A 15032-nucleotide genomic window follows, 5' to 3' on the forward strand; every position below is an offset into this window, starting at 1 on the left:
GGGTGGCAGGAAAAGACAACCTGTTGAAATTGTGATGCTTTTAATTCTGTAGGGTGGGTGTATAAAATAATCTGGTTGGGTTCTATATCTCTGGACTGCCTTGAACATGCCCACCAAGTGCATTGATCCAAGCTGTGTTGGACTGTGTCACCATGCATTGTGAGTTTAGTGTCTTAAGGGTAATTTGTTGGAGCAAGATTACTCTAAAAGGCAAAACCGGCTGTATACTGATGTAGCTCTTTTAAGCTGGTTACAAGTAAAAACATTAACTAATGACTGTACTTCAGCTAAATCAAGTGAAATTATTTTAACTGCATGATTTTCAACTGTTGCAGTTTTACAGAGGTCCCAGTATATATGGTACTAATTCATGTAAGGGACCTAAGCTGGAGTATGTATTTATTTTCTCATATTTGTATTAATATATTGCTGTGAAAAGCATTTTCATGACTCTAATAGTGTTAGAACTGTTCAAATGATACAAGCTGTGTGAGGGAAGGCCTGAGTCTCCTTTGCTGCTGCAGCAGTTCATTTGCGGCTGGTGCTGGACCCTGGCCCGTGTCAGGAACGGTGTGGCCAGCAGGACAAGGGGTGCGATTCATGCCCTGTGCTGTGCTCCGCTGGGGGCACACCTCGAGACGTGTCCTGTTCTGGGCCCCTCAGTTCAGAGAGGACACGGAAGGGCTGGAGTGGGTCCAGAGAAGGGTAACACTGCTGGGGAGAGGTCTGGAGCACGGGTGCTGTGAGGAGCACTGAGCGTGCTCAGCCTGGAGGAGGCTCAGCCGTGACTTTATCACTTCACATTTCCCTCAAAGGAGCCTGCAGCCAGGGGGGTCGGGTTATTTTCCCAGACAACCAGTAAGAGGTGAAGAGGACATAGTTTTAAACTATGCCAGGGGAGGTTTTGGTTGGACATTAGGAGGAATTTCTTCATACAGAGGATGATTAGAGATGGGAACGGGCTGCCCAGGGAGGTGGTGGAGTCACCATCTCTAGAGACGCTCAAGAAGCGTCTGGCACCACTCAGTGCCACGCTCTGTTTGACAAGGTGGTGCTCGGCCTTAAGCTCGATTACCTCAGTGGTCTTTTCCACCCTAATGGGTTCCGTGACCGCAAGCGCTCGGCACGGGGCGGGGGTCGGGGCTGCTCCCCGCACCTGCGGCCGCGCCCTCGCCCCTGCCCCGCTCCGTCCCGCGCGCTGCCTCAGGGGCGCCCCGCTGCTGGTGGGTCCTGCCCTGCCCTGCCCTGCCCTGCCGGGTCTCTCCCCTCCCCGAGGCGCTGCTCCGGCTTTCCTCCTCCTTCTCCCGAGGAGCTGCCGTGCCCTGGCCGCCGCGGTGCCGGGCGGGCAGAGCGAGAACGACGCTACCTCCCCGCCTGGGTGAGGGCTGCGGCCGGCGGAGGTGCCTCTCCCTCAGGCCCAGGTATAGGGGAGCTCCGAGCCCTCAGGTGAGGCGGGCTCTGCTCCCGCCGCTCTCCGGGCGCGGGGCGGGAGCCGCGGGTCCCCCCAAGCGGGCCGGGCGGAGGGCGGTGGAGCGGCCCGGAGTGATGACGCGCTTCCTGCCCTCCCCGCCGGGGGTCTGCGCCTCGAGTCCGCAGCGGCGGCGGCTGCGGGCGGCGGCGGTGGAGCCGGCGGGAGCGGGCAAGAGGCGAGCGGGGGGAAGGAAGGAAGCGAGAGAGCGGCGGGGCTCAGGCGCTCCGCAATGCCACAGTAACAGCGTTCCCGGTAGGAGCCCGCGAGGACCCTCGTCCTGCCCCGCCGTTGCACATTGCATAGAGCGTGTGGTCTGTGCGGAGCCGCCGAGAGGGGGAAGACTCGGCGCGGGGCTGAGCGGCGGCAGCGCGGAGCCGCTCGGCTGCCCGGGGCTCTCGGTGCGGGCTCTCCGAGCGGCAGCAGCCGCCTCTTGCCGCTCCCCGCTGCGCCCGGGCAGGCTCGCCCGCGGGCAGCGCTGCCTGCACAACAAGTTGCTGGTTCCAGGGAGGACAGCAACAGCCCGGCCCGGTGCCGTGCGGGCTGAGCCCAGGCAAGGGGAGAGCGGCCTCGGCTCACCTATCGTTCGTCAGGAGCCGGGCCGGCATGAGAGGGAAGCAGCGGTCTCTCGGGATTTCCCTGTGCCGTGGAGGGCAGGAGTAGGAGGCAGGTGCTGGGTTGGCCGGCCCCTCGCATCATGCCTGGGGGAGTGTGGCGTGGCCGGGTCGGAGCTGTGTTTGCCCGCGGAACGGAGCTGTTCGCTGTTGGGCGCTATTGGCGACCGTGATGTAGAAAAAACCTTTTCGCAATACGCGGTGAAGTGACGACCTCCCAAGGACGATCCTGCCGCGTCTGCATACGCGTGGATCTGTATCTATCTCTGTGTCTGTGTCCGCATCTTCCCACGGGAGCGGTGGAAGGCTCGCGTTGGGAGCGGGGCGGTCCCGTGGGGCCATCCCGGAGGGGAGCGAAGGACGCGGCCGCCGCTGCGCAGCGCAGGCGAGGATGGGTGGGCGCTGCTCCGCAGCCTCGCTGTTCTCCGGGCCGACCTGGGCCGTGCATGGCTCCAGCGCTCCGGGCTACCTGCCCCGGTGAGCCCTCGTGTCCAGGGCGAAGCAAAGCGCAAAACCTCCCTTAGTGCGAGGCGGCGTTGTGTGCTTGCAGCGGGGCTGTCTGTGTCCCGGCTGGGGTTCTCCTGTGTGCCCGGTCCCTCTGTTTCTCCCATGCTCTCCTAGCAGGTACTGGGGTTCTGTGTGCCCAATCCCTCTGTTTCTCCCGTGCTCTCCTAGCAGGTACTGGGGTTCTCCTGTGTGCCCGGTCCCTCTGTTTCTCCCATGCTCTCCTAGCAGGTACTGGGGTTCTCCTGTGTGCCCCGATCCCTCTGTTTCTCCCGTGCTCTCCTAGCAGGTACTGGGGTTCTGTGTGCCCAATCCCTCTGTTTCTCCCGTGCTCTCCTAGCAGGTACTGGGGTTCTCCTGTGTTCCCTGGTCCCTCTGTTTCTCCCGTGCCCTCCTAGCAGGTTTCTGTCTCTGCGTGCAGCCTTGCCCTCGGGTGTCTGGAGAGCCCAGCACAGTGTCACTGCATGGGAACACCTTACTGAGAGCTGGGGCCTTTGCTGCCTTTATGCTCACCTTCTATAGCGCTTTTGTTCTGCTGACCAGCCATTTCATTTTAGGCTTTTTTTTCATTTAGGCTTCACTTTTTGTGTGTTAAAATGCTGCTGTGATGTCTAGTTAGGAAGATTGTGGGAATCTTCATTGATTGAAAAAACCTCTTGTCAGATTAAACAATTGTCCGCTTCCCTCCAAATATTTTTAAAGTTTATGTTGTTGACCTATTTTTTGGGGCAAAGTTTGAGCCATATTAAATTTCAAGGCAGTTCTGGGTTTGGAAGTATGTTACTTAGAGGTGCTGAGGAGTTCTGCATTCTCAGAAGAGCCCAATGGCCATGGAACCATGTCCCTATGATTTAAAAGCAAAGAAGCAACATATTTCTGAGCTTGCTCTTGCTTGTGTAAAACATGACTTATTTGTATGTTTATGGCAGTGTCTTTTAAATAGGAATGCAAGCTGCCAGTGTTAATTAAAAATACCTTACAAATTGTAGCATAGGAAAAGCTTCCATATCTCTATGGTATATTGGTCAGCCATGCTTCCAACAGATCAGCTGTTAGACAAGTTAACTGAGAGTTAAGTTGGGTGAACTACCATTCCTGCTTTAATTTTCATAATGTGACATTTTCAAGGGAGATTCAAGGTTATCACACAGCTGAGGAGGGATGGGGAGTGCCTCTTGATTCTTGGAAGTGCATTTCATTTGAGTTTCCTAATGCCTCATTTAACTCACTGGTCACTGCAGAACTAAAGGGTTAAGTGGAATTCTAGCTTATCTATTTGTGACAAAATTATTGAGCTTATGTAAGATAAGAGTACTTCTTGTTTCTGGTTGCCAATCTAAGTGGGTTAACTATGACAAACCTGAATAATATTCAAGTTCTGAATCTCAGTATAAAGTTAGATAAACTCTGCAGCCATTTCATGGGATACCCATTCATTTTACCATTCAGATTACAGGAGTTTATCCTGAATAATTGTCCTGTGTGTTTTTGGAGTAACATCTGTTGCATGATATCATGTAATGGAATGTGGTGCAGCCTAATTTAAGTTGTTTTGAAACATTGCCATTGCACTGTAGTGGTGCCTGAGAGGGTGAGAGGTTTTGTGGTGTGTGTGATGGATAGATTGGTTACCAGTAGACAATATTGAGGAAGATGAACTTGCATTTGAACTGCAGAGGATTAAGTAATTTTACTCTGAGCTTGGTTTGTTTTACAGTTTTACTTAGTCTTCTTTCATCATTTGCCAGCTAATGCAATGACTGAATTCTACTTATATTAGGAAATCCATCTACAGTTATAAATATAACTATCAGTACAAAGCACCACTACAGTAGAGTCCCAGTCTTATTCTGGAGTGGAAGAAGTGGGCTTGAAAGAACTGTCTAGCTGTGGCATAGCTTGAACTGCATGAGACTTGGAAGATTTGCTGTGAAAACTTTCATTTATTTGATATTGTTTCTACAAAGATTTGGCTGCCTGTAGCAAGGATGTTCTGATGCATTACTATTTGGATTGTCACTTTATATGCTTACTTATATGATATGTATCTATTAAATCTGTGCAAATGCAGTCTAGATGGTTTGCAAAAATGGCAGTGCTTAATTAGTCACCACATCGAGACAGGAGTTGAAACATCTCACCTGCATTCCATTGTAGTGTCAGATAACTGTTGGGTTATCAATATTGTATGTTCCTGAAATATGAGCAATACCATTTGTTGAAGTATCCCTACAATCCATAATTTTAGCAGTATGGTGCTGAAAACACCATTTGAGTTGATTCTCAGCTGCCAGTCCTATCTGACCTTTGGAGATGTTGGTAAGCTGCCAAATACGTAGACATCTTGATATTATTATTTTTTTTAATATGAAGAGTTTCTTGCTAAGCAGTGTTTTCCAGATGCTGCTTTTGCACCAGCCCCTAATTAGGGAAGAAGTGTGAATGTCTCTACAGACCACTGTACCAGCTTTCAGAAATTCTTTTCTCCTCCCTGCTTTTGAATCTTTAAAATTTTTGGCAAGTCTGCTTATGCATGTTTCTACAGACAATAGAATGCTGATGCAAATTGAGAACAGCAAGCAAAATGTTGGGTGTTGTTGCACATGGAGGGAGGCTGTCTTAATAATGCAGTGTTATGTTTCATTTGTTTACTCTTGGATTTCAGTGTTTCAGTTGGGACAATTGGAGGTGGAAATTGCAGTGTCAGGTAGTCCTGAAGGAGAATGCAGGTTTTTGCTTCAAGCGTTCTGCTTTTGACTACATATGGTTATAAAAAATACACAGTAAATTGAACTGCAAAAATTTTGGGGCAAAGGAGATGCAGATGATAAATCAGAGGGGTTTTTTCAGAGTAGTTTATCTTGCAACTTCCAGAGGCTATGTTAAGCAAAATAATCTAGGGTTTTGCAACTCAGTGGATGAGATTATGATTATGGACATCATGCTGTGTCTTAAGCTCCTTTATACTTGATTTTTATTGTTGTGATTAAACAGTCTATTCCTTTTGCCCAAAGAATGCCTTGAAGGTAGCCTGAGCTCCTTAGATGTGTAAGTGCTGATTCACAGCACGTGGTGCAATCCTGGGTCTGATCAGTGTTCAGTGTTGTGCCTTTTGTCTCTGAGTGCAGGGAAGTTCCACCTTTGGCGTGAGGCTGGTATGCTTGAGTGTGAGAAGGGGGTAAGGAGCCCTGGGCTTCGTTTTAACACCAGACTTTTAACTGTGTACAGTGAATTTTGTAGCTTGCTGTCCCTGCTAATGCTGCTGAAAACCCATTTCACAGTAGTCAGAGAACCATTTCCCTGGGTGTGCTGTGTGCACACATGCTTATCTTGGAATTGAGTTTGAATTAGCCTGCATACTTGAAGCAATTGTGATAACATTTTGATATTTTCCACTTCCAGTTGCAAGCTGGAATTTCATCCCCAGAGATCCACCCCCTCGATTCTCAAAGCTCCAGCACCTTTTTACTCAAGCATCTTCATAAAGCTAGAAAATGCACTGACTGACTTCACAAGGTGAGGGTGACTATGCAACAGTAAGTCTTGTCTTAAAATATCTTTACAGTATTACTGTGCTGACTTGCTTGTAGTCCCTTTACTTGGCAGGTGCCAGTTGATTTCCTGCCAAGATGGGCCAGGCTGGCACTTGAAACTGCCTTCCTTTCATTCTCAGTAGGTAGCTCATCTTTCTGTGTTCAGGCAGCAGGAAGAAAGTGTGGTCTGAAGTGAATTGTAAATGAACCTTGTGTCTTTCTCTCTGGCAACTTTTGTAAGGTTGAGATTTCTTATTTTTGTGGAAAAGTGACATGTAACCCAGGAACAAGCAGCAGACTCTCAGGCTTCTAAATCACAGTAAATAACAATTGAGGTGATAAAGAATCAACGGTACTACATGGACTGATTACTTTTTTGAGTTGAATAACAATTTACATTTGCCAGCTGTGGTAGGTTTGTTGCTCTAATATGTAGAAGAGTTTAGCTTTTTCTGAAGTATTTGGTGTAGTGGTGTGAGAACCTCTTAAACAATGGCATTGTCTTCAGTTGTGTAATCCTTTTCTTATTACATATTATTTATTTTCATATAATGATCTCTCTTTACTTTTCTTGAGAGTTGATAGCTGTAATGGGGTGAGTAACCCTTTGTCTCAGCAGCCTTAAGTCCAGCCTGTCCTGTGGTTTGGTTTCAGTCATGTTCTGTACTATCAGGAAAGTTCTGATTTTTCTGGAATGTGAGATTTAAAATTTGTGTATAGTTGACATAAATATAAGCATAAAACAGTTCCAAAAATTGCTGGCTTGAATTTGTTCAGCTGGAAACATTAATTAGGCTTAAAGTAATTTACAGTGAGTACCTTTTACCTTAGTTCAATTTATGTGTGCCAAGTGCTGTGCACCAGGAAATGGCAAAGTGGCACTTGGCAGACAGAACAGCAGCAGGAAAGACAGATTGTCAATGTCTGACAGAAGTGGTGGTGCATGTTTTAGAGAAGACCTGTGATAGTAGGAGGGATGGTCTCAGGAGTGTGATGGTGGTGTAGGACTGATGGGCATCATCCTTAGACCCAATGAATATGTTCAGATACCACGACAATCAAAATTTAGCAATGGGTCTATGAGTGAATGTATGAATAAGTGAAATCAGGAGATCTAATCTGAATATTTCAGTTTACTGTAGCTTACAATTTCTGTAATTCTTGTAATTCTTTGTCATTTGTGACTGCAAGATTTTCTTAGGTGATTTTTTGTTGTGGTATAAGGACATATCTGTTGACAAGGGCATGTCTGAGCTCCCTGGGGAAGGGCTTGAGTGGGAGTCATTGCTGCACAGCCAGCACGCAGGGCCAGGCAAAAGAACCAGTGGTGTCTCCTGGGTCAGGGTATCTCTAAAGGCATGGGTACAGGGAGGAAGAGATCAATGTCCAGCTTCAGTTGAAAAAAGCAAAGGCTGTGGGAAATGAGATCACTCTGTTGTGATGTTTAAAGTACTCTTTGGAAATGTTATTTGCAATAGCTGAGGATGTACAGACCCCAGGCAAGAACCCAAGATGTTGTAGTATGTACCAACTTTGAGGAGTATTTGAGTTTTTTTAATTTAAAAAAAATTGGTGGCTGTGTTTGCAGTTGTGAGTAAGGTCCAGATAAGCCTGGTTGTTTGCTGGGCTGGCTGTTCAGCTGCCCTGTGGTACTAATGAGACTTAAAAGCAGCTGATTAGTGTGGGTGTGTGTCCAGAAGGGCAGAAGCTGTGAGGAAAGGGTAGTTGACTTTGCCTTGTGAGCTTGGGCAGACCAGACTATGGATGAAGTACAGAACAAATCCAGACAGTGAGGAGGGGATGTAATGAGTTTTGAGTGAGGGCTTTGTATGTAGTGGACCTGGACATGTAAGGGGGAGTTCAAATGGATCACAGGTGGTGTATGAGGGAGTGCAAATTTACTCTCTCTGTCCTAGGCAGAGAATGTATTTTTAGAGTTTTCATGTCAGAGCTTTAGCTGACACTGTGATACCAGTCCCAAGGGAACAGCAGGGCTTTGGTGATGGAGAGATGAGGCAGAAAAACCCCTTGATGGTGGTACAAGTGTGTGGTTGAGGTGAGCTGCTTATGCAGCAGTTGTGCACCTGGGGGTTGTTCAGCACAGCTGAAGGAAGGGTGGATGTGCCTGGGGAATCAAGCACACCAGTACAGCAGCAGCTGTAAGGCCAGGCTATGGCAGTGGCTCAGTAATGAGTGGGAATATCTGTGTGGGAGCAATGTGTTCCTGCCTCAATGCTATTATCATTCCTTTTCAGGGATAAATTGCAGTTTGAAGCATTAAAAATGCCATCTGTGTGTGAGGGTAAAAATCCTCTAGTACCACTAAACACAAAGCACTGTTTTCCATGTGGATTTTAGTATAATCAGTCATTGCTTTAACTTCTCTGGGATAATATTGCCATCATCTAAGGCAATAGTTTAGAAAGTTTTTTTTTGATCTCACACCCTTATCAGTAAAAGATTTGTGAGCACACACACCAAAATATATATGTATTATTCATCAATTTGCACACATACTACTCAACTGTTATTATACACATTACAGAACATACACAAAAATGAGAAATTAATAGAAGAGAAGACAAATAGAATATGTTTTATTTTTAAACAAAACTCAGTTTTTACTTTCATTTAGGAATCATTTAGTGAGAGCTATGTAATTGAATGTGCCTCTCAAAATTTTTTTTTAAGTGTTGGTTTCTCACTTGTATACAGCCATTTTAAGGGCTGGTTCTAGGTTCAGTTTAGTTTAGTTCAATACTTGGTTTTAATGACTTTCCAAGCCAAATAAGATGCCTGACAACGACAGATCCAAGTGGAAGAAGTGCCTTGTTGGTTTAGTAAATAATGATACTAATTTTCCAGTCCCATACGCTAATTATGCAGAGATTCTTCTTGGAATTCATCTATTAAATTTCTGCCTTCCCTGATGCCAATCAGTTCTTCTTGCAGGCTAATGGGAAGATGTTGCATTCTTCTCTTTTCCTGAAGCACTTCTTTTGGAAGATTTTTAAACAGTGTTGGGGTTTTAAAAAAGATTTAAAAATTTTTAAAATTATATACAGCTTTCAGAAGTTTTTATAGGAGGCTTTTTCAGTGGACACATTTGCAAACATCTGTTTTCAAAACAGTCTCTGTAAAGTGAGTTTCTTCTGGAAGGCAGTTACCCTCTTGCTCCCTGTTACAACAGGCTGTCAGCTTCACCATGAAGGGACACCTTAGGTGTGTATTTATTTGAAAATATCTGGTAAGTAGGATAGTGCAGACAGCCCCTTCTCAGCCCAGAAAAGAACAGGCAGTTTTGAACAGTTGCCTTTGTAGGAAAAAACACATGGTGTGTCATTAAGTGTGACAACTCTTTTAGGCCCTTTGCCACAAGATAACTAGCAAAACTTACTGTGGGAGTATGAATTTTGTGGTCACTCCCCATCTTGTTACAAGGTATTCTGCTGCTTGAAGCTCTAATTTTTATAAAATTATATAATCAGTGACATCCTGAGCACTTGGTGCACTCCTGCCTCCAGCATTGCTGTGTTGGTTTTTCTATGAATGATGCAGTGAAAGAATTTCATGTGTGGTTATAGAGTGACTGCTTTAACTGGAATAAAAAATAAAAGGGTTCCAGTGTAAAGGTTACAGATAAAATCACATAAGTGTACACTTGCAGAGTTTAATAAAACATTGTTTCTAATAGAGAAATAATTTGCTGTTGAGTTTACTCTGATACATCATTCCTGGAGTGGCTCACAAAAGAGAAGTTCCCAGTGTGTTTCACTGGTGAAACAATCCAGCATATACCCTAACTTGAGGCATGTCAGAAACATCTGTAAGGTCAGCCAAAAGTGTAGCACACCTCCCACACTGCATAATTTGTTCTAATTCTTGTTTCCTCAAATCTTCAGCTGTTTTCTGTGAGTCTTCCAGCAGTATTTGCTGACAAATGAATGCCATATTGTCTTCCATGTATTATTTCAGCCATTTTTTACTGCAGTAGGAAAACCAAATGGTCTCTCGTGCTATATGCCTTTGTTTCTTCTGCTGTAAAGTAAGAAAGCTTTAAAAAGGCTTTTGAATGTTTGCCATTGAGTTCAGGTGGTTGGGGTTTTTTTAAGTGAAGTACTGTATTAAATATCACATGACTTGAAGAAATTGTAAAGATTTGTCCTCACCTCACTGGGAACTTAATTTTTAAATATCTTGCTAATCATGATGGCTTCATATTATCATTATCTAGTATCTCAAGGCAAAATGTGTATTTACAGTGAGGTTCATCATTAATGATGGTAGATGTAAATCCATATTTCATATAATTATCATCATCATTCCAATTTTTTTGGCCAACTTTTTGTCAGATCTGATTAGATTGTTGATTTTTACCTCATAATTTATGTGACAAGTAGTTTTTACTGGGAATAGGAAGTCAGCTGTTGCATATGGATTTTAAAGCAAAAAGAAGATCTGTCTTGGCATTTGTGTATCTGACATAGTGACACTTCAGAGTCGTCGGGATCAGAGGTGATTTTAGGAAGGTTTGCAGCTGTAGGGGGCCTTAAAGGGCCCTAAACCATTTGTCTGTTTCCCTGGTTAGAGTTCTTTGCCTTCATTTGTCTCGTGTTACCATACTTGAAAATAGAGTATTTAGTTACTAGTCCACATGTGTTGTGACAGCATGCAAATTTCTGTAAGGATGCCTTTGTTAATTGTGGTCTTAGGTTGTGCCAGTAAAACCTTTAGAAATAAGCATTCCTAAATAATGGAAGTTTTGTTGCTTTTGGTTTTCTTTGCTTCTGGGACTTGTAAGGAGGGACAGCAATTCTTCTGGTTTGCTTATAGCAGCCAACATAGTGTAGTTCCCATCCTGCCTGAGGCCACAGCAGATAAATTCCAAGTACCTGCAAAACATCTGCTATCAAAGCACCAGTGCTGTCTTGGTACCCACCCAAAAAGTGTATCTTTTCTTGTACAGCTCATCTTTCTGTAGCTGCCAAGGAGTGAAATACAATTTTTGCCCTGAGGAAGATGGAAAAAACAAGGTGGGATTGCAGATAATTGTGTTTTGGGTAGAAAGAGAAGATAAAGCAGGGAGTTGCTTTTAGGAGTTGTTTACAAGACACTGAGAAGCAAAGGAAGAAAAGTAGAATGAGGACAGAAAATGATAGAATAGAAATAAGAATGAGAAAAGCATTTTAAAATGCTTTTCTGCAAACTGTAGTTACAGCTTTGTAAAGACTGAAGGTTTCTAGCAGTGTGTATTGACTAATTGGTTTTGGTTTTGTTTTGTTTTTCTGGACTAATTTGACTCATGCCAAATTTCTTGCTTCATGTTTACATCATTATTTTAAGCACAGCTATATTACTGCTTGTCAAATACTCTTTATGTTATTATGACCAGATGCAGAAAGCAACCATGTCATCACAGAAACAGACCTTACAGAATAGCTGCATTTTGTATCAACACTTGTTCTGATGTCTTCAGTAGTTTTGCTGTTTCCTTCTGAATTTGAATTGTTGTGTAAGAACTCTCTAATTTAGCTTTCTCTTGTTTGGCACATTTTTCTTTACATGTATTCTGTGAAATCTAACTCCTCCATGACATGTGATGAGTGAATTAGGGTCCTTGAGACTTGAAATTTGTCTTCCTTCTGAGTCTCTAGTGTTTAGTAGAAGTTTTGTTTCTTCCTGGTCAGTGTACAGATGCTTCAAATACTTGTGCTTGTTAGGAGTTGCCATTTGAATCTAAGCAATTCATACTTTAGATATCTCCAAGTAGCTTAGAATTAGAAAAGCTTTCTTCTGGCAACATTCATGGGATATTCAACTAAGCAATAAGAAAATGCTTCTTTGTAAGTAATAAGCTAATGAAAGCCTAGTATTTGTATAATCAGGTTTGCCTGAGGAGTATGGCTGTCTTGTCAGTAGCTGTTGGAATGCTGCCTTTGACTGGGTAGGAGACAATTTTGGGTGGTGTGAGTGACCGTTGGCTGGTGAAACAGCTGCACGTGGGGTGGAGGAGTTGGGGCAAATAGGGCAGGCCACTCTGGGCTTCTCTCTTGGAGCTCTTGTTGCTGCCATGAAACCAGCTCTTTCTCCACAATGCATCTGATGCAAAATGGGGTTAAACTGAGCTGTTTGCATGAAAAATACCATTATCATGCTTGGTGAAGAATGTACACAGGTGGATCTGGGTCATTGTTAGGCAGACCCTGGTCCATAGTGGATGTCTTGGGAACAGCAGAAATGAAACTCAAGCGGGATGCAGATCTTGGTGCAAGTCCCACAGTCTAGAAGTGAAAGGCATTGTTAACAAGGAACCTGTGTTCAGCAAAAAAGCTCTAGTGATGTGTGGAAGGCAGAAATCCTGACTAAGAGTTAACTAAGGAGGGGATTTAGACAAGACCTTTTGCAGTTCCAGCATCCTTTTGTTGCCTGCTTTGTCAGGTAGTACTTGTCCATCATGCAAAGCTTTAAATGACCTGTTCAGCACATGGTGGCCAGTGGCTGATATCTCACTGAAGGGGAATGAAGTCTGAGTGTGCTAAAGGGTCTCTAACATGGGTGCTATACTGCAAATGAATAATACAGTGCTGTATCTTTCTAGCAGAATGAGTAAGGAACTAAAGCCCTCAAAGCGAGTATTTATTGTAGAAGAGTTTGATTCCTTGAGCTGGAAGATATAACTTAATATGTTTAGCTGTTTTCTGAGAGTCTATGTCCAAGTCTGCAGGGTGCTGCAACTTAATTTGTTTGTTTATACTGCTGGTTTCTAAATGTCTGTTCTTGGCTTGTTTGGGAAGTCTTGCAATAGTTATTTCCTGCAGCTGAACAAAGGAGCAGTGTTGAGTGTTTGAGAGAGTGCTTAGCAGGTAGTCGAGAAAAGGTACTTCCCAGTAACTCAGCTTTGAAATCCTCGAATTGAAAAAAAAGTTGTTTTCTCACACATGCTCTGCTTTTCCCATGCATGCTCGGCTGTCTTTAGTGATTCCAAATCCATAGGAACTTGGGTTTAGTCCTACATAAAGCCGTGTGTAGGCAGGAGGAGGTTTGCCCACTTCCAGATCTCTATGAGGTATGTGTTAATGTTGAATAACTTCTCACATTGAACCAGCTGGTTGCATTTTCTGAGCTGTTGTTTCAAATTCTTGTCCTGCTGAGATACCAATGTGACTGCTTTGTTTTTTAAGGTGCTCTTAACAGACATACAGGCTGGAAATGCAAACCTGAGCTAGTAATAGCTTAGGTCTCCATGGTGACCATGGGATCCTGAAAACTAAGGAAATGATATTTGACTTCCTAGGGCTCTAGGTTACTCCTAGGCCCTATGGATTCAGGCTTGCAGTGGAAAAAGTGTTTCTTCAGGCAGAGTAGAAAACTATACACAATATAGAACATAAGCCCCAGGTTTGTAATTACAAGAGAGGCACTGTGGTGGTGTTCAAGTGAAAAAACCATAGGAAGCCTTTGAGGAGGTCTACAGAGATGAATTACCCTTTACAAATTACTTCAAAAGAATCTTATAAATAGTACTCTGGGCTGCCTCCATAAAGTGTCAAAAGAATGAGCTTGCTCTATGACAGTTCCTGCACTTGAAGGCAATGTAAGTTATTAATGAGATAGTGAAATTGTGCTTTCTGGTGCATATACTTGATATCTTCTAATCTACTGAGCTCAAATGTTCAGTTATTCATGGAGGCAAAGTCATTGAAGCACTATTGAAATCTGAGGATGAGGAGGAACAGCTCTGAGGAAATGTGTCTGTAAAATGAGCACATATGATGTGTCACATCTGTCTAGATGAGTACCAATACAGCCTGTGGCTTTGGCAGTTGATTACTTACTATAATTCAACCCTCACATCAAAATAAATTCACTTATTTAGTGCTGATGGTCAGAAAGAATAAATATACATTTATTTTGAAAAGTGGAAATCATTTAACTTCAAGATGGTTTGTTTGTCTTTACAAGGATAAATAGACCCAGGAGTACGTGCTGTTGATTTTGAGTGCTTTAGCATAGTTATTGTGAGTCAGAGACCAGGACCAGGCTTTATGCTTCAGTGACAAAGTGTCTGGACATTGAACTGAAATCTGAACTATTTCTGTAGTGTTCTCTTAGGTAGAATGGAGTAACATACCCAGCATCAATAAATTACTGGCATTCATTTTTTTGTTTCTGCATTTTCTTTTGGAGAAAAAAGGTTTTGATAGTTGAAAGCCAAGTTCTCCTGTCATTTGATGCTTTCCCACAGCATGGAGCCCCTCTGTGGGCTCTGTGGCTTTTGGCTGTCAGAGCTGGGCAGCCATATGGGCTGTGGGTATGCAGCTACAGCTGAAGCCTCAGCTTCAGCCACAAACAGTTCGATTTACAGAGAGCCTGGGGGAACGTTTTTTTGCTTGCATTGCATATGCAGGCGTGGCTAAACAATCAGGATTTTACCTTTCTCAGAAGCATTACAGACTTGTAATTGCTCTGTCAAAGGTAAAGGCAGAAACCTTGATGGGCAAGGGGAAAGTAACTTTGTGTGTCACAGCAAATTGAGTTCCTGAAATGTCAAGTTTGGATTTGAAAATTTAATTTGAAATATGGACTTGGAAGGCATATTCTGACCTACAGCTTGCGTTTGAAGCTTTATTAAACTTGCATCCTCTACCCTTTCTTTCTCATGCCCTTCTCCAATAATGTTTCATGTACTCACGGAGCATGATAGAAGTAACAAATCTGAATTGCTGTATTCTGATGATACTTGAGAAACTGAGGGAATGGATGTTGCACACCATTATTAGTAGTGTGAAAAGTCTTCTCCTCATTTGCAAAAGTATATATTTTTTCAGAGAAAAAAGGACTAATATATTCCAATTGTTGCATTATTAAAAATAAAAACAAAAAAAATTGGCAGCAATTCAGGAAAAATTGAAA

The 15032-nt window shown here is 43.7% G+C and overlaps 1 protein-coding gene across 5 annotated transcripts in view; it reads left to right on the plus strand.

Moving 5' to 3' along the window:
- Positions 1–1572: 1572 nt before the first annotated feature.
- TLN2 (talin 2) overlaps positions 1573–15032 on the plus strand; it is a 142050-nt gene continuing 128590 nt past the window's right edge. For 4 of the 5 annotated variants that reach the window (XM_030955643.1, XM_030955642.1, XM_030955646.1 and 1 more), the window contains exons 1-2: positions 1573–1723; positions 5989–6102. The gene's annotated coding sequence lies outside the window, so the exon portion shown is untranslated. The remainder of the gene's footprint in view (positions 1724–5988; positions 6103–15032) is intronic. The other variant, XM_030955645.1, reaches the window with a different exon arrangement.

Source organism: Camarhynchus parvulus, chromosome 10 (genome assembly GCF_901933205.1).
Source record: "Camarhynchus parvulus chromosome 10, STF_HiC, whole genome shotgun sequence".
Taxonomy (NCBI): Eukaryota; Metazoa; Chordata; class Aves; order Passeriformes; family Thraupidae; genus Camarhynchus; species Camarhynchus parvulus.